We start from the raw sequence: 19,661 nt of genomic DNA, 5'->3' as shown, positions 1-19,661 counted from the left end.
TGTTCTATTTTCAATTCATTGGGTTTTGTTTATAGATCAGTGTGCAATTTTAGGGTTGGGCAGAGCAAGGTCAAGTCAACAGGATGTAGCTCAGTGTAAAGCCTTTCTCTGGGGGACTCCAGAAAGAGGTACGGAGGAGGGTATTGCACAGTGAAAATATATAGGTGAAAAAGTACAATAATGTGTACATTTTGATAGAGTATTATTAGTTTCGAGAATTTGTCATGAAATGTGATATTTGGTGCTCTCCTTTGAAAACATACCTATATTGAAATATATATGCATTTGAATGGAAGAGACCTGAGAAATCAATATTGTCTGTGGTCTCTCCCTTGGAGCATACTTTTGGTCGGTTGGCATTACAGTGATCAATGCTGTCCCTCTAAATTCACACACAGGTCATCATGTCTGTCCAGACCCATTCTCCTGAAGAGGGAGGGGAGCTGCCATGAAGTCCCTGTAGACTGGTGGAATTTCAATGGCATTGTTCTCTCTGGGACTGTGGGAGTGAATCATGTACAGTTTAAGTCGGAAATTTACATACACCTTAGCCAAATACATTTAAACTCAGTTTTTCACAATTCCTGACATTTAATCCTAGAATAATTCTCTGTTTTAGGTCAGTAGGATCACCACTTTATTTTAAGAATGTGAAATGTCAGAATAATAGTTTAGAGAATAAATTTTTTCAGCTTTTATTTCTTTCATCACATTCCCAGTGGGTCAGAAGTTTACATACACTCAATTAGTATTTGGTTGCATTGCCTTTAAATTGTTTAACTTAGGCTAATGTTTTGGGTAGCCTTCCACAAGCTTCCCACAATAGGTTGGGTAAATTCCAGTCCATTCCTCCTGACAGAGCTGGTGTAACTGAGTCAGGTTTGTAGGCCTCCTTGCTCGCACCCACTTTTTCAGTTCTTCCCACAAAATGTCTATAGGATTGAGGTCAGGGCTTTGTGATGGCCACTCCAATACCTTGACTTTGTTGTCCTTAAGACATTTTGCCACAACTTTGGAAGTTTGCTTGGGGTCATTGTCCATTTGGAAGACCCATTTGCGACCAAGCTTTAACTTCCTGACTGATGTCTTGAGATGTTGCTTCAATATATCCACATCATTTTCCTCCCTCATAATGCCATCTATTTTGTGAAGTGCACCAGTCCCTCCTGCAGCACAGCACCCCCACAACATGATGCTGCCACCCCCGTGCTTCACGGTTGGGGTGGTGTTCTTCGGTTTGCAAGCCTCCCCCTTTTTCCTCCAAACACAACGATGGTCATTATGGCCAAACAGTTCTATTTTTGTTTCATCAGACCAGAGGACATTTCTCCAAGAAGTACAATCTTTGTCCCCATGTGCAGTTGCAAACCGTAGTCTGGCTTTTTTATGTCGGTTTTGGAGCAGTGGCTATTTCCTTGCTGAGTGGCCTTTCAGGTTATGTTGATATAGGACTTGTTTTACTGTGGATATACAGTGCCTTGCGAAAGTATTCGGCCCCCTTGAACTTTGCGACCTTTTGCCACATTTCAGGCTTCAAACATAAAGATATAAAACTGTATTTTTTTGTGAAGAATCAACAACAAGTGGGACACAATCATGAAGTGGAACGACATTTGTTGGATATTTCAAACTTTTTTAACAAATCAAAAACTGAAAAATTGGGCGTGCAAAATTATTCAGCCCCTTTACTTTCAGTGCAGCAAACTCTCTCCAGAAATTCAGTGAGGATCTCTGAATGATCCAATGTTGACCTAAATGACTAATGATGATAAATACAATCCACCTGTGTGTAATCAAGTCTCCATATAAATGCACCTGTACTGTGATAGTCTCAGAGGTCCGTTAAAAGCGCAGAGAGCATCATGAAGAACAAGGAACACACCAGGCAGGTCCGAGATACTGTTGTGAAGAAGTTTAAAGCCGGATTTGGATACAAAAAGATTTCCCAAGCTTTAAACATCCCAAGGAGCACTGTGCAAGCGATAATATAGAAATGGAAGGAGTATCAGACCACTGCAAATCTACCAAGACCTGGCCGTCCCTCTAAACTTTCAGCTCATACAAGGAGAAGACTGATCAGAGATGCAGCCAAGAGGCCCATGATCACTCTGGATGAACTGCAGAGATCTACAGCTGAGGTGGGAGACTCTGTCCATAGGACAACAATCAGTCGTATATTGCACAAATCTGGCCTTTATGGAAGAGTGGCAAGAAGAAAGCCATCTCTTAAAGATATCCATAAAAAGTGTTGTTTAAAGTTTGCCACAAGCCACCTGGGAGACACACCAAACATGTGGAAGAAGGTGCTCTGGTCAGATGAAACCAAAATTTAACTTTTTGGCAACAATGCAAAACGTTATGAGTGGCGTAAAAGCAACACAGCTGAACACACCATCCCCACTGACAAACATGGTGGTGGCAGCATCATGGTTTGGGCCTGCTTTTCTTCAGCAGGGACAGGGAAGATGGTTAAAATTGATGGGAAGATGGATGGAGCCAAATACAGGACCATTCTGGAAGAAAACCTGATGGAGTCTGCAAAAGACCTGAGACTTGGACGGAGATTTGTCTTCCAACAAGACAATGATCCAAAACATAAAGCAAAATCTACAATGGAATGGTTCAAAAATAAACATATCCAGGTGTTAGAATGGCCAAGTCAAAGTCCAGACCTGAATCCAATCGAGAATCTGTGGAAAGAACTGAAAACTGCTGTTCACAAATGCTCTCCATCCAACCTCACTGAGCTCGAGCTGTTTTGCAAGAAGGAATGGGAAAACATTTCAGTCTCTCGATGTGCAAAACTGATTGAGACATACCCCAAGCGACTTACAGCTGTAATCGCAGCAAAAGGTGGCGCTACAAATTATTAACTTAAGGGGGCTGAATAATTTTGCACGCCCAATTTTTCAGTTTTTGATTTGTTAAAAAAGTTTGAAATATCCAATAAATGTCGTTCCACTTCATGATTGTGTCCCACTTGTTGTTGATTCTTCACAAAAAAATACAGTTTTATATCTTTATGTTTGAAGCCTGAAATGTGGCAAAAGGTCGCAAAGTTCAAGGGGGCCGAATACTTTCGCAAGGCACTGTAGATACTTTTGTACCTGTTTGCTCCAGCATCTTCACAAGGTCCTTTGCTGTTGTTCTGGGATTGATTTACACTTTTCGCACCAAATTGCGTTCATCTCTAGGAGACAGAACGCGTCTTCTTCCTGAGCGGTATGACTGCAGCGTGGTCCCATGGTGTTTATACTTGCGTACTATTGTTTGTACAGATGAACGTGGTACCTTCAGGTGTTTGGAAATTGCTCCCAAGGATGAACCAGACTTTTTTTCAGAGGTCTTGGCTGATTTCTTTTGATTTTCCCATGATGTCAAGCAAAGTGGCATTGAATTTGAAGGTAGGCCTTGAAATACATCCACAGGTACAGTACACCTCCAATTGACTCAAATGATGTCAATTAGCCTATCAGAAGCTTCTAAAGCCATGACATCATTTTCTGGAATTTTCAAAGCTGTTTAAAGGCACAGTCAACTTAGTGTATGTAAACTTCTGACCCACTGGAATTGTGATACAGTGAATTATAAGTGAAATAATCTGTATGTCAACAATTTTTGGAGAAATTACTTGTGTCATGCACAAAGTACATGTTCTAACCGACCTGCCAAAACTATAGGTTGTTAACAAGAAATTTATGGAGTGGTTGAAAAACGAGTTTTAATGACTCCAACCTAAGTGTATGTAAACTTCCGACTTCAACTGTATGTTTGTCGCCATTTGTTCGAGGCAGGGAGCAAATTTGCCACTGGTCTGTGATAATGTTTAACAGGCTGGTTTTGGGTGATATGGTAGCTACAGTACACAACCGCCACTCTAGAGGAAATAGCAGCAGCGTCAATAGTGTTCCTCAGCTGACAGCCTGTGGTGCAGTACCTGTCAGAAATCCCCAAAGTCACACTAAGGTAAGTGAAATAGATACTGTAAAAAAAAAAGAGCTGTATTTTGTTCAACAATAAATCCACCCAGTCAACATATTTCTGTGGTATCTACCATATACAGTACAATAGGAGGACAAACATAGTATATTACCATAAAGATCCTGTAATTAATGAATAGTAGGATATTTGTGATTATTACAACATATAAGTTTGAGAAGTTGCATCGAGATTACATTAAAAAAATGTTATAGTACCAGTGGTGTAAAGTACTTAAGCAAAAATACTTTAAAGTACTACTTAAGTAGTTTTTTGGGGTATCTGTACTTCACTATGTATATTTTTACTCTTTTACCTCACTATATTCCTAAAGAAAATATTGTACTTTTTCCTCCATACAGTTCCCCTGACAACCAAAACTACTTTTCAATGCTTAGCAGGACAGGAAAATGGTCCAATTCACCCACTAATGCTGGTCATCCTGACTGCCTCTTATCTGGGAATTTGAAATGATTTATACTTTAACTTTAACTCTTGATACTTAAGTATAAAATCCAAATAATTTTCGACTTTTACTCAAGTAGTATTTTACTGGATGACTTTCACTTTTACTTGAGTCATTTTCTATTAAGGTATCTTTACATTTACTCAAGTACTAGAACTGGATACTTTTTCCACCACTGTATGGGAAATATTGGTGTGTATCTCTTGGGACTTACTGTACCTATTTTACTAAGATTGTTTCTTCTCGAGCTATACCATAGGGAATTGTTTGTTTAGTCCTTGTCAGTGCACTTACATTCAGGTTGGTTGAAATATAACTACTCAAAGGAACAATTAGAAAACAACATTTTGCGATCTGTTTTTCTTATTTGAGATAATTAAGTCAATTTAATTGATATGCAATGAATATACTCTGAAGTGGAAAAACTGTTTGAATTACCTTGATTTATTTCTTGGTTCATTTAATCGAGGTAGTAGGTGTTTACATTTGAATAACATTCATTACACAAAATAAATGCTGTTTTACCTGCCATTTTAGAAAAGAAAGCAATCAAGATTACTGCCAAAACGGTGGGCATAAGCGTAAATGTAACACACTCCTACATTCCTGTAATGAGTGAGGGTTTACCATCTACACACATTGAAGGTTTACCATCAACACACCCACCACAATGTGCTTGGTCATTGTACCCCTTGGTATTAAACCCACAGCCACACTAATTAACTTCCTAGTGATCTATGTGCTCTGCATAATTAATTTCCTCAAATTCCTCAAATTAGTGGGAGGATATAGTGGTCAGGAACAAGAGTGTCACTGAATCCCATCTCAAATTAGAGCATGAACATGTTCATTACTTCATTCATTCTCCCATTTGGAGGAAAAGTATGAGCTACATAAGCTGCCCTAGATATTTCTCAGACCTAATTTCCTAAACGGATACATCATTTATGACTCCACACAGGCCATATCGGCTAACACAGTTAGCACTGCACAAACAATTTATAGATCACCCAGATTACTTGGAAATGAGCATATTACTATATTATATTCCAAAGTCGCACCTGACTCACAAATGTTCTCCCCTTTCACCTCCATCTATCAATGGAATTAAGCTCTGTGAAGCACCACTGAAATTCAATTGGGGAATGCCTTTTCTAAAGGAGGAGTGTAATGTAAATGCCTCACAACAGGGTATAGATCTTCTCTCCTCACAGACTATACAGTCTATCTATTCTTAATCAGGTACATGGTCTTGTGGGCTATTAAACCTAACATGGTACTTCAGCTGTTAATGCGTTTGTTTACCCATCCCAGCACAGTGCTACTTAAAGAGCTGCTGCCTGCTGCCCGCTGCCTGCTGCTATGGGCCCTAATTTACTCTACCCTTTTGGTCTGTACTCTACTCTGTAAGTCCTGGATCCCGAGCCAGATCCTGCTGCTGCTATGGGCCCTAATTTACTCTACCCTTTTGGTCTGTACTCTACTCTGTAAATCCTGGATCCCGAGCCAGATCCTGCTGCTGCTATGGGCCCTAATTTACTCTACCCCTTTGGTCTGTACTCTACTCTGTAAATCCTGGATCCCGAGCCAGATCCTGCTTGCCATCTGGACAGCTCAGCATAGATTTATAGTTGCTCTCCTCATTTGGACCCACTGGTTTAACATGTGTTTGTCTGGAGCTGACAAGCACGTGTCTCATGTTTTACCTCTGTCGGCAATCAAAACAGATTTATACACAGATTTGGGGTAAGACGGAGAGAGATAAGCTTGAGTAGGTCACATTTCAAAAGCCTTCTCGACTCAGTTTTATGTATTGTTTTTTAGAGGATGAATCTTACAGTCAGATCGTGCATGTTTCTTACAGCTTCTCAATCAACAAAGACGGTCACACCTCATGTACCATACCAGAGAATAATTCAGTGGAATTCAAACACTTTACTTCTCCTTTAGGTTAAATGGAAATGTGTCATTGGTTTCCATTATAACTCAATCATGATTGTATCACAACACCCCAATGTCACCCACATTCCTCGACCACCATGCTTCTGACGCCCATGTTTCTATGTCTGTCCTTGTCAGTGCTGGAGGCCTGGGTGCAGCTGGAGCCCAGAACCATCATGGTGCTGCGAGGTTTGGATCCTCAATAGTGGCTCTGTGTTGACCATTTCAGCCCAGTACGGTATTCTCTCAAACAACCCCAATGCGACTGCCATAAACCGCTCCACCAATCAAGTCTTTAGCTGGGAATTTGTCCTGAGGAGAGTCCAGCACAGCCACCAGGGACAGGTGACCTGTGACCTCCATAACATCCAGAGGCAAACTGCCGATCTGTTTGTTCAAGTTTTGTGTGCTTTTCTCATTTGGCTGTCCTTGAGCTGGCTGCCTACTGGCAGGCTGACAGTGTTCAGTATGGCAGAGAAACAAAGGATAACAGAAAGGAAAAACGCGACACTGCTGCTCATGCTCCCAGGTGATATTTATTTATAACGGTCTTCATCAGGCATCCATATCCCAGGTGGGGGTGGAAGGTCCTATATATAGGGGCAGTACTTAGTGACAAAATGTCAAAATTATTGTGTGCCCTAATTGAATATTGTTTGTGTATATACAGTACATATTACTGTAAATATGGATCACATTCCTTGAGTATGATCGTATATTTTGATGAATTAAATGTTATTAATGTGAACCTAAGTTAGATCTTTTTTACCTCCTGTTTCAGGAAGTGATGTCACTAAGTACTGCCCCTATAATTAGGACATTCCATCCCCACCTGCGATATGGATGCCTGCTGAAGACCTAAATATCACCGGGGAGCATGAGCAGCATGCAGCGTTTTCCTTTCTGTTTTCCATGAGTGTGCCTACAACTCCAGCACCTGCAGACAGTACCTGGATATGCGTGTGTTTCAGCTTTTGTAGAGAAACAAAGGAGCCACAGTTACAGTACTGCAGAGGTTTTTCAAGAGAGGATTTCAAAGGCCAGCTGGGAAGTGGGATTTTTGTTTTCTTATGGGTTCTCTCTCTCTCTCTCCCTCTCTCCTTGTCTCTCACTTATGGGTTCTCTCTCTCTCTCTCTCACACACACATGTATGCACACTCACATGTACACGTGCATACACACACAAAGAAAACAAAAACAGGTGGAACCCCTTTTGAAAACAATGGCAGAATGAAAGAAGACAAAAAGGGGGAATTTAACCTTGACTAGGAGAAGAAAGGCAGAATAAACAAAAGTTGAACCTAATCCTTGATAATGCCACCCACACACTCCTTGACACTAGAGACAAATACTCAATGTTTTCCTAAGCCATATTGGCTTGTTGCTTTAATTGAAAACCTTTGTTTAAATTTTTTTGGAGGTTTCATGCATGCAGCAGATCTTCTCAATTTTTTTTCAAAGCAGCTGATTTAGTTGTTGGGCATCAATCCAGGTGTATATCAAAGAGGAGGACTGCTGCAGTGGCTATTTTGATGGGCTGTAGGACATTGTTGATGCCAGGGTTGAAGGGTGTGGGATGGGAATCGATTGGGCCAGGTATACAAGGTGGAGGGAACTCCCCTGAGCACCAATCATACACCACCCGGGATTTAGAGTCTGTGATCCCTCACCTGATATGCCCTCCCTCTATCCCTGTATTCCTCTATTGCTCTATCCCTGCTTCCCTTTCCCCCCTCTATCTCTCTTTCCATATCTTCGACTTGGATGCCGATTAAGGCAGCCCCCCGCACCTCTCTGATTCAGAGGGGTTTGGGTTAAATGCGGAAGACACATTTTGATTGAATGCATTCAGTTTCCCCTCTATCCCTCTGTCCATGTTTCCCTTTTCCCCTCTATCCCTCTGTCCATGTTTCCCTTTTCCCCTCTATCCCTCTGTCCCTCTGTCCATGTTTCCCTTTTCCCCTCTGTCCCTCTGTCCATGTTTCCCTTTTCCCCTCTATCCCTCTGTCCCTCTGTCCATGTTTCCCTTTTCCCCTCTATCCCTCTGTCCCTCTGTCCATGTTTCCCTTTTCCCCTCTATCCCTCTGTCCCTCTGTCCATGTTTCCCTTTTCCCCTCTATCCTTTTGTCCCTCTGTCCATGTTTCCCTTTTCCCCTCTGTCCCTCTGTCCATGTTTCCCTTTTCCCCTCTGTCCCTCTGTCCATGTTTCCCTTTTCCCCTCTATCCATGTTTCCCTTTTCCCCTCTATCCCTCTGTCCATGTTTCCCTTTTCCCCTCGATCCATGTTTCCCTTTTCCCCTCTATCCCTCTGTCCATGTTTCCCTTTTCCCCTCTATCCATGTTTCCCTTTTCCCCTCTGTCCCTTTTCCCCTCTGTCCCTCTGTCCCTCTGTCCATGTTTCCCCTATGTCCCTCTGTCCCTCTGTCCATGTTTCCCTTTGACCCTGTTTCCAGTATGCAGATAAACTCTGTTCCACAGGGGCTAAAGGTGTGGAGAGATTCAGTGTCAAAATAGTTATCTGAAATTGTTCTCTATCCCAGTGAATCATCTCCGAGAGTTTGCTGGGGATACCCTGCATGCCACAAAGAATACTCAACTAGAAATGAAAAAAGATGAAGAATGATAAGCTGTTATGGACAGTAGCAATGCTAGAAGGTATTGCTCATTTCTCTTCTACATTTTTCATATAATCTTATTATAAACTCCACTCATATTGGAAAGTTGGACCGAAGACAAATGGGTTGTAAACAACACAAGCTGAGAAATGTATAATTCATTTTTTGATAAAAACATAAGTATTGTATTAATGGATGTTTACTCTGGAATGTTTTAGCATAAAAATGAATGAGATGGTTATGATGATGATGTGTAAAAAAAAAATAGCATGATGATGACATATCTGGTGATGAATCTTTATTACACCATAGAGGATATTCATGTATTCCCCTTTCCTCTCTCATTATTCAGCTACTTTCACCCTGCTGCAAACAGAGCTCAGCTAAAAGCCTGAGCAATGTCCTCCATGCAAAAAGGAAGGAACAAAGCTATGACCCATTGCCTTCAGTATATTACAGGGGGAGTCCTCCTGTATTGCCAGAGCTACACATTATCACTGACGTACACAGAGTATACCAAACATTAGGAACATCTTCCTAATATTGAGTTGTGCCCATTTTTCCATCAGAACAGCCTCAATTTGTCTGTGCATGGACTCTACAAGGTATCGAAAGCGTTCTGCAGGGATTCTGGCCCATGTTGACTCCAATGCTTCCCACAGTTGTGTCAAGATGGCTCAATGTCCTTTGGCTGGAGAAGCATTCTTGGTACACATAGGAAACGGTTGAGCGTCAAAAACACAGCGGCATTGCAGTTCTTGACACAAACCGTTGTGCCTGGCACATATTACCATACCCCGTTCAAAGGCATTTAAATATTTTGTCTTGCACATTCACCTTCTGAATGGCATACATGCACAATCCATGTCTCAATTGTCTGAAGGCTTAAAAATCTTTCTTTAACCTGTCTCCTTCCCTTAGGGCTCCTGAGTGGTGCAGTGGTCTAAGGCACTGCATCTCAGTGCTAGAGGTGTCACTACAGACACCCCGGTTTGAATCCAGGCTGTATCACAACCGGCCATGATTGGGAGTCCCATAGGGCAGTGCACAATTGTCCCAGCGTTGTGCGGGTTTGGCCGGTGTATGCCGTTGTAAATAAGAATTTGCCTAGTTAAGTAAAGGTTACATTTTACGTGGATTTAACAAATGACATCAATAAGGGATCATAGATTTCACCTGGATTCACCTGGTCAGTCTATGTGATGGAAAGAGCAGGTGTTCTTAATGTTTTATATACTCAGTGTATGTAACCACTACCCATTAGCAATAGTGCATGGTGGATCAAGTCCTCCAGTGTGGATGCAGAGGATCTCAGAGCCTTTGAATTAATTTTGCATCTAGGCTTTTTCCAGTTACCCATCAGCAACTCTGCTGGTGATTTGTGGCCCGTTGGTCCATTGGATGAGAACTACAAATCTCCACTGGAGACTGGTCTCACCCCTTATGAATATGATGCAAACACGCCCACACAGAACATACATACTGCTGGCAGACACACATGTATGAACATATTGTACACACGCACACTTTTTTACATGAAGAAATCAATATGCCTGTATGGGGTTGTTGAATATGAACAGAATGTGCTGTAAGGGCTAGAGCCGAGGATGAGGCCACTTTGATGTATATCAGAGATGAGTGAGCGAGCGAGCGAGCGAGCGGGCGGGCGGGCGGGCAGGCAGGCCTACTAGTGCTGTTGGAGAGAGACAATCCTGCTCATCCGAGCAGAAGGCGCCCATACTTCTTCCAGATTAAAGGCTGTCCCTCAGAGTGGCAATTTCACTGCCAAGGGCCCTGTTGAAAAATCACAGGAATTAAAAAGAGTTGTACTCCTCACCAGCATCATCTCAGGGAACAGTCACAAAGCCTGTCTTAGATGGCTAGGCTTACTGTGATTAATGAACCTTATAAAACGTTATTTCAGAGATCATTTAGATTGGAATGATGGGGGAGGAGCCTCATGTTGTAAGGGACTGACTATCTTTCCTCGAATGTACAGTGCCTTGCGAAAGTATTCGGCCCCCTTGAACTTTGCGACCTTTTGCCACATTTCAGCCTTCAAACATAAAGATATAAAACTGTATTTTTTTGTGAAGAATTAACAACAAGTGGGACACAATCATGAAGTGGAACGACATTTATTGGATATTTCAAACTTTTTTAACAAATCAAAAACTGAAAAATTGGGCGTGCAAAATTATTCAACCCCTTTACTTTCAGTGCAGCAAACTCTCTCCAGAAGTTCAGTGAGGATCTCTGAATGATCCAATGTTGACCTAAATGACTAATGATGATAAATACAATCCACCTGTGTGTAATCAAGTCTCCGTATAGATGCACCTGCACTGTGATAGTCTCAGAGGTCCGTTAAAAGCGCAGAGAGCATCATGATGTACAAGGAACACACCAGGCAGGTCCGAGATACTGTTGTGAAGAAGTTTAAAGCCGGATTTGGATACAAAAATATTTCCCAAGCTTTAAACATCCCAAGGAGCACTGTGCAAGCGATAATATTGAAATCAGACCACTGCAAATCTACCAAGACCTGGCCGTCCAAGACCTGGCCGTCCCTCTAAACTTTCAGCTCATACAAGGAGAAGACTGATCAGAGATGCAGCCAAGAGGCCCATGATCACTCTGGATGAACTGCAGAGATCTACAGCTGAGGTGGGAGACTCTGTCCATAGGACAACAATCAGTCGTATATTGCACAAATCTGGCCTTTATGGAAGAGTGGCAAGAAGAAAGCCATTTCTTAAAGATATCCATAAAAAGTGTTGTTTAAAGTTTGCCACAAGCCACCTGGGAGACACACCAAACATGTGGAAGAAGGTGCTCTGGTCAGATGAAACCAAAATGGAACTTTTTGGCAACAATGCAAAACGTTATGTTTGGCGTAAAAGCAACACAGCTGAACACACCATCCCCACTGTCAAACATGGTGGTGGCAGCATCATGGTTTGGGCCTGCTTTTCTTCAGCAGGGACAGGGAAGATGGTTAAAATTGATGGGAAGATGGATGGAGCCAAATACAGGACCATTCTGGAAGAAAACCTGATGGAGTCTGCAAAAGACCTGAGACTGGGACGGAGATTTGTCTTCCAACAAGACAATGATCCAAAACATAAAGCAAAATCTCCAATGGAATTGTTCAAAAATAAACATATCCAGGTGTTAGAATGGCCAAGTCAAAGTCCAGACCTGAATCTAATAGAGAATCTGTGGAAAGAATTGAAAACTGTTGTTCACAAATGCTCTCCAACCAACCTCACTGAGCTCGAGCTGTTTTGCAAGGAGGAATGGGAAAAAAAATCAGTCTCTCGATGTGCAAAACTGATAGAGACATACCCCAAGCGACTTACAGCTGTAATCGCAGCAAAAGGTGGCGCTACAAAGTATTAACTTAAGGGGGCTGAATAATTTTGCACGACCAATTTTTCCGTTTTTGATTTGTTAAAAAAGTTTGAAATATCCAATAAATGTCATTCCACTTCATTTTTGTGTCCCACTTGTTGTTGATTCTCCACAAAAAAATACAGTTTTATATATTTATGTTTGAAGCCTGAAATGTGGCAAAAGGTCGCAAAGTTCAAGGGGGCCGAATACTTTCGCAAGGCACTGTATCAATCTTCCATCCATAATTAGTTGCAGTAGTTTATTAGTCCATGGAAGTGAGACACTGTTTTCTTCTTCTGATCCTCTTTACTTTATTGCACTGCTGAGATTTTCAATGGGGAGACAGCAGAATAAAAGTTATATCAACTCATATGATACCAAATCAAATATCAAGACGCAGCCTATAAGGAACAGGGGAAGCCATCATTGTGCACAGAACATTGAACGCTTTGATCTTGAATCAACATAGACATGTAATTCAGTTAGACTAAGCGACAAAGCTTCAGTAATTATCCGTCTATCTATAGCAATTCTCTGCTGCACCCTCTGCCTTTCACTCTGCCAGACAATAGACTTCACAGAAGATAACGCCCAGTCTAAGTGGCTTATTTGGCTGCCAGCGTATGAGATAGGGGGAAAGAGGCATTCTCCCATCAGTCTTTTGAGACCTCGAGGCACACGATTGGTCATTTAGGAAGAGTAAGAAGCCTCTAAGTGAGCAGGTCAATTGCGATCAGAGAATCCCTATCCGTCTCAGGATACACTTGGCATGCATACAGTACACACGCATATGGCGTACTACACACAGCGCCTTCCTCTAATCCAGAAACACACAGTTATGCATGTGACCGAACCAGCTAAATACTACACACACTCTTGCAAAATAGCACAATGGACTAGAATGATCTGGCAAACTGTAAGAAATACATACAGTACCCCAAAACACTTTATCTTTTATTTCCAGAGAAGGGTAAAGTGACCATCATGGGGGGAACGTGACTGTCCTGAAGGGGAAGAGGTCTTGTTCCAGTACCTGACTGTAGGCTGGTACCCAGAGCTCAGTCTGACTTGGCTGGTGAATGGCAGAGAAGTGGACCAGGGTCAGTACAACATCAGCACTGAAGGGACTGTTGATGTGGAGTGCCTCCACAACCTGCCCAGTAACTTCAGTGTCCAGGCAGCAGAGAGCTCTCATGTGGAGTGCCTAGCCTCTGTGTCTGCCCTCCCCATGCCTCAGGCCAGCAATGTGCATCTGACCGTGGGTGAGAAACACAAAATCACTTGCTCTCTCCCTTTCCCTCTACTCAGAGCTGAGATTAGTCTACATCCTCATATTCATCAGTGAAAGCAGACTGTGGTGGTTTGTTATTGTTGATGAGAGGAATGACAAGAAAGGCATTGCAGGACAGACACATCTTTTATCACCATTGAAGTCATCCTACATAAATAGAGTATTGGGAGCTACAGGATTTGGTACGCTCACTGTGTTATGTTGCATACTGAGTTTCCCCTCTGTGGTTTAGGTAGTCTTGAATTACATTCAATAGTGTAAACAAAATACAAGACACTCTCCCTTCCACAATCACAGCAAATGCTGATAATAGATTGTATCAATTAAAATATGAAATGAAGAATTACATTTCTCGGCTTCTTTGGGACTAAACCTCATAAATGACCTTCTTTGTTTAGTTGCAGAGGTGATGGTGGAGAATGTATGCGACGACTGCACTGTTCTAATTGCGGATGACAAAGGAGATGATTGTGGACTGCAGGAAAAAGAGGACCGAGCACACCCCCATTCTCATCGATGGGGCTGCAGTGAAGCAGGTTGAGAGCTTCAAGTTCCTTGGTGTCCACATCACCAATGAACTATCATGGTCAAAGCGCACCAAGACAGTCGTGAAGAGGGCACGACAAAACCTATTCCCCCTCAGGAGACTGAAAAGATTTGGCACGGGTCCTCAGATCCTCAAAAGGTTCTACAGCTGCACCATCGAGAGCATCCTGGTATGGCAACTGCTCGGGTAGGGTAGTGCAAACGGCCCAGTACGTCACTGGGGCTAAGCTGCCTGCCATCCAGGACCTCTATACCAGATGGTGTCAGAGGAAGGCCCTAAAAATTGTCAAAGACTCCAGCCACTCTAGTCATAGACTGTTCTCTCTGCTACCGTACGGCAAACGGTACCGAAGCGCAAAGTCTAGGTCCAAGAGGCTTCTAAACAGCTTCTACCCCCCCACAGCTTCTACCCACATAAGAGTCCTGAACATCTAATCAAATGGCTACCCAGACTATTTGCATTGACCCCCCCCCCCTTTTTTTTACACTGCGGCTACTCTCTGTTGTTATCATCTATGCATAGTCACTTCAATAACTCTACTTGCATGTACATAATACCTCAACTAACCGGTGCCCCCGCACATTGACTCTGTACCGGTACCCGCCTGTATATAGTCTCGCTATTGTTGTTTAACTGCTCTTTAATTACTTGTTACTTATATCTTATTCATATTTTTTTTAAACTGCATTGTTGTTTGGGAGCTCGTAAGTTAGCATTTCACTGTAAGGTCTACAGCGGTTGTATTCGGTGCATGTGACTAATAAAATGTGATTTGATTTGAGTAGCCTCAGTGTCGCTGTCCTCCTGCTCCTGGGGATGAGCATCTGCACTGTCCTCTGTTACAGACAGAGGAGAAGAGCAAGTAAGCGTCTTTCTTTTCTTTTTGTACCGCTCAGTGAAAAATGTCCACCACCCCCACCCCCACGGGAACAATGATTAAAGTATAATGAAGGAGTTAGGCGGTCACGCGCAGTGATTCTGCAATGTGTTCCACGCCTGCATCGGCAAGGGCATAGGGTTTTTGAACGTATACAGAACTTCCGCTGTCAGCAGAATGCTCCAGTTCTAAAGTGCTGGCTTTGGCTATGTCTTGGCCTAACCACCCACCTGTCCACAAAACACAGGAGCACCACTATGGAGAGACAGTTGTCCAGGAGAGACACACACCTGGTGGTCACTATGTGGAAATGCAGTTATTCTGTCACTAAGTAACACAGGTAAACACACTCATGAATATGGGTGAGAATGTCATTAGGCAGGAATTAGCATATTCTGAGAGTTATGTCAATCATCAAACAGTCTTATGATCTGGTGTTACAAATACCGAGACAGATTCATAATGACTCTAATGGGGGCCACAACCCACAATCGTGTCTCTGAAGTGACCCCCAAAAATCTTAAACTTCCCACCTCTGGGATTAATGTCTTACTGGGTTACCAGTAGACAGTGAATAGAAGGTTTTGTGAGTCTTTGGCGGCTTTCAGAGTAGAGACGGATGGTGAGGAGTTTCTGGAGAGCCATCTCAGAGGGGATCGTTGTTGTGTGCGACGAGGCGTCCGTCTGGCTGTTTGTGTACGATAACAAAACCTGCCCCTGAGTCATGCATTAGACTGCTCTAATCCCTGTGACTGATTTCAGACCAGTGCAAACCAGGGCCATGATTTGGGAGCTGTAGGATTATCTTAATAAAGCAGGTGTGCCCTCGTTAGTACATTTACAGTATTCACCCAATAGTCTGATATCTTTTTCACTGTCCTTGATTTGGTCCAGTTCCTTTCCCCGCTTTCCTTACTATAACTCCCATAACTCAGGATTTTTCACATTTAACAAAATGGCATGACTCCAAGTCAGTACTGCTCTCAGTTGGCAAATCCAACACACTGAAGAGTAATGCATGCATTGCAATTATTCAGACAGAATGGGGATTAAATATATTCACCTTAATAACGTTGGACAGTATGTGTTTAAAACATCAAGACAGAGGCAATTTCTCCTCCTGTAAAGAGTCTGGTTTATCCTTCTCCTGGGCCAGCACCATCTGTACCGCCATTGTTATAGGATTGTTTTGGCTCTGGCCAGGACCTTGGGCTAAGAAAGGTAATGATGCTGTGTGATAAGATTCATTAACAATCAGCTCAGGCTTTCAATCTAACATTTCTAAAGTGACCTCAGGCTTGAGTGAGTGTGTGCTGGCCCAAAACTAATTAACGCTGCATTTACAGCTATCCTACATACACTCTTAGAAAAAAGGTTCTATCTAGAACCTTAAAGGAACACTTTTTGGTTGTAGGTAGAACCCTTTCTAAATAGAACCAAAAAGGGTTCTACCTGAAACCAAAAAGGGTTTAACCTGGAACCAAAAATGGTTCTCCTGTGCGGACAGTCGATGCCGTGGTCTATGCAACCACAAGCAAGGTCAGGATTACTGTATTAATCTAGAGTGAGCATTGAGATAGTGAAAATCCTGTACGATAGCTGTAATATTAATTCACAGAAGATATTGACTGTTGTAATTTTCTGTATTTGGTTGTCTTTCAGAATCAAGCCAACTGGAGACTATAAAGTGAGCGTTTGACGCTCTTTGTGCCATTCTTTCCAATCTCTCAACCTGCTTGTTAATGTAGGATTATACAATATTTGAAAAGGTACAGACCTTGGCATTTCTTTATTGGCAAGAGCTGCCGAATGAAGATCCAGGATCAAGTATGGCTACTTTAGAGGATATGACTAACCATCCATGAAATGATTTATTGGAAACATTTGTGAGAGGGTACTAATACAGTGTCATCCTATTCATTCAAAATTCCATTAGTCCTTTACACAAGTTACTGCTGGCACTCTGCATAAATCTTAGTAAATAAGTCTACCCAAAGGCATGTATTTAAATGTCTCTGAGTCTGCCTTGTGTCTGAGAAAGATACTGGGATTTTATAGTTAATTAAAATAAATAATTGAGAATAATTATTTGGAACATTAGATGGTTATTAGATTATAACATCCACATAAGATTGAAACTATAGTTTACCCCCCCAAAGAATATTTCAACTTGAATGTGTTACTGTGTATGTATTGCAATATCCATGTATTTCTGTTTCAGTGACTGCATTGACTTCCATGTGGATATCAGCACAAACAAGTGAAATTCATGACAATATGTACAGTACATTCAGAAGACTCATTCAGAAGACTTTGTATAGGTATGGAATGGGACGCCTTCTATATTTCTCAGTCCTGGCCTGTGGAATTGAAAGCAGGTTTGTGCTGTGGGTGGAACTTCCTAACACTTGTCCCCAGCAGGCAGGTTACCAGTCTCTCAAGGGGGACTTGAAACAAAGTCCAGTCACAGTTTATCTCTTCTCTCATGAAGTGAGGGCAATGATAGTGATGTCAGAGCATTGTTGTATCCAGGATATGCCGTGCCAACGATGATTCTGAAAGTACGCTTCTGTATGTTCTTGAGTTGTTCAGAGAGGACTTGAGTCAATGAGCTGTGCCAAGCTGGTGCGGCATATTCTAGGCAGGGTCAAGCATAGCTAGTAGATCTAGTTTTATACCATTTGTCAGCAGTTTTAATGTCCCTCATGATACGATTTTACTACTGAAGCAGTGAACACGCTGACTTAAGAGTGGTTAAGTCTAAATTAATTGAATAATGATATTGGATTTTTCGTAGGTATCAGCTTGTACACCGACAAGACAATTGATAGTACCAACGTAAAGCTCACAAAACTGTTGATTCTTTCAAGATTGCACCATTTTCCTTTTGTAGGGTAGGAATTGGTCACATTTTCTATTGGGCTGTTACTCTGGGTATCCACAGGATAGACGAATCACAGAGTAGGAGAAGCTCTGTTGCCAAGGCAACAGGGGGGGGAGGTCAACCTGGGTTACACCACAGAGGGCCACTCAGGTGAGAGTCAGTGTGACAAATACCCCTGCTCCTCATTAGGACACATTATCTTCAACATCTAATGAGATCAGTGAGGTATGTTGGCATAGAAAATCAGATTGGATAGGCTATTTTATTTGATATGTGATTTTTGTTTGTTGTTAAAAGTATTATAGGCTACTAACAGCATTAGAGGCTATAATTGACTATGATGTAATCACAATGCCATGTTCTATGTTGGAGCCGCTGTACTATACTTCCTCCCCTGAGTTTACAGTGTGGTACAGTGAAAGGGTCAGGTCAGATGATGTCAGGTCAGTTAAACAACTATTTCTCTCTCAACAGAAGCTGGCCGCAGTGACCTCATCGTCACTGGGGGAACCCACAGCCAGATTAGCTCCATCAGCACTCACAAGTTAAGGAGAGGGAGAGAGCAAATTACCGCAGTTGAATAATGCAGTCAGTCTCCATACTGCAGCCGGAGCCCCTGACACCTCCCAGGCTCTCACATTGACGAGGACTGCAGGGATTACCAACATCCTCCCCTGGCCGGGGGACAGTTAACTCTCAATGGCTGTATTCGAAATGACACCCTATTCACTATAGAGTGCACTAGTTTTGACCAGGGCCCATGAGTCACTCATAATGCTGAACTTGACACATTTACGAAATTGCTTATTCCAGTTACTAATAAGCATGCACCTATTAAGAAAATGACTGTAAAAACTGTTAAATTCACTTCGATTGATGAGGAATTGAAAAATTGCATGGTTGAATTGGAATGAGGCAAAGGGTATGGCAAATAAGTCTGGCAGCACAACCGACTGGCATGCGTACTGCAAATTGAGATATCATGTGACTAAATAAAAATAAACTATACTATGAATCAAAAATAAATCATATAAAGAATTATAGTAAAAAGCTTTGGAGAACCTTAAATGAAATTTTGGGCAAAAGGCAAACTCGGCTCCATCATTCATTGAATCAGATGGCTCATTCTTCACAAAACCCATTGATATTGCCAACTAATTGGATGTTTTTTTTATTGGCAAGATTAGCAAACTTAGTTATGACATGCCAGCAACAAATGCTGACACTACACATCTAAGTATATCTGTACAATATCAAGCATTGTACTTTTGAATTCCGGAAAGTGACTGTGAAATAGGTGTCAATCAACACTGACAAGCCACTGGGGACTGACAACCTGGATGGAAAATTACTGAGGATAATAACGGACGATACTGGCACTTCTTTTTGCCATAGCTTCAATTAAGCCTACTATAAAGTGTGTGCCCTCAGGCCTGGAGGGAAGCAAAAGTCATGCCGCTACCCAAGAATAGTTTACTGCCTCAAATAGCTGACCAATCAGCCTGTTACCAGCCCTTAGTAAACTTTTGGGAAAAATTGTGTTTGACCAGATACAATTCTATTTTACAGTAAAACACTGACAAGACATTCAGCACACTTATAGGGAAGGACATTCAACAAGCACAGCACTTAAAGAAATTAATGATACAAATATTGTGGGGCTGTT

General features: G+C 42.0%; 1 pseudogene; it reads left to right on the top strand.

Moving 5' to 3' along the window:
- The first annotated feature begins 3,849 nt into the window (after window positions 1-3,849).
- LOC118944001 (uncharacterized) lies at window positions 3,850-18,579 on the top strand (annotated as a pseudogene).
- Window positions 18,580-19,661: the final 1,082 nt, after the last annotated feature.

This window comes from Oncorhynchus mykiss, chromosome 24 (assembly GCF_057628025.1).
Source record: "Oncorhynchus mykiss isolate SJ-2025 chromosome 24, ASM5762802v1, whole genome shotgun sequence".
NCBI lineage: Eukaryota > Metazoa > Chordata > Actinopteri > Salmoniformes > Salmonidae > Oncorhynchus > Oncorhynchus mykiss.
The sequence above is the reverse complement of the archived record's forward strand: the minus strand, read 5'-3'. Positions and strand labels throughout refer to the sequence as shown.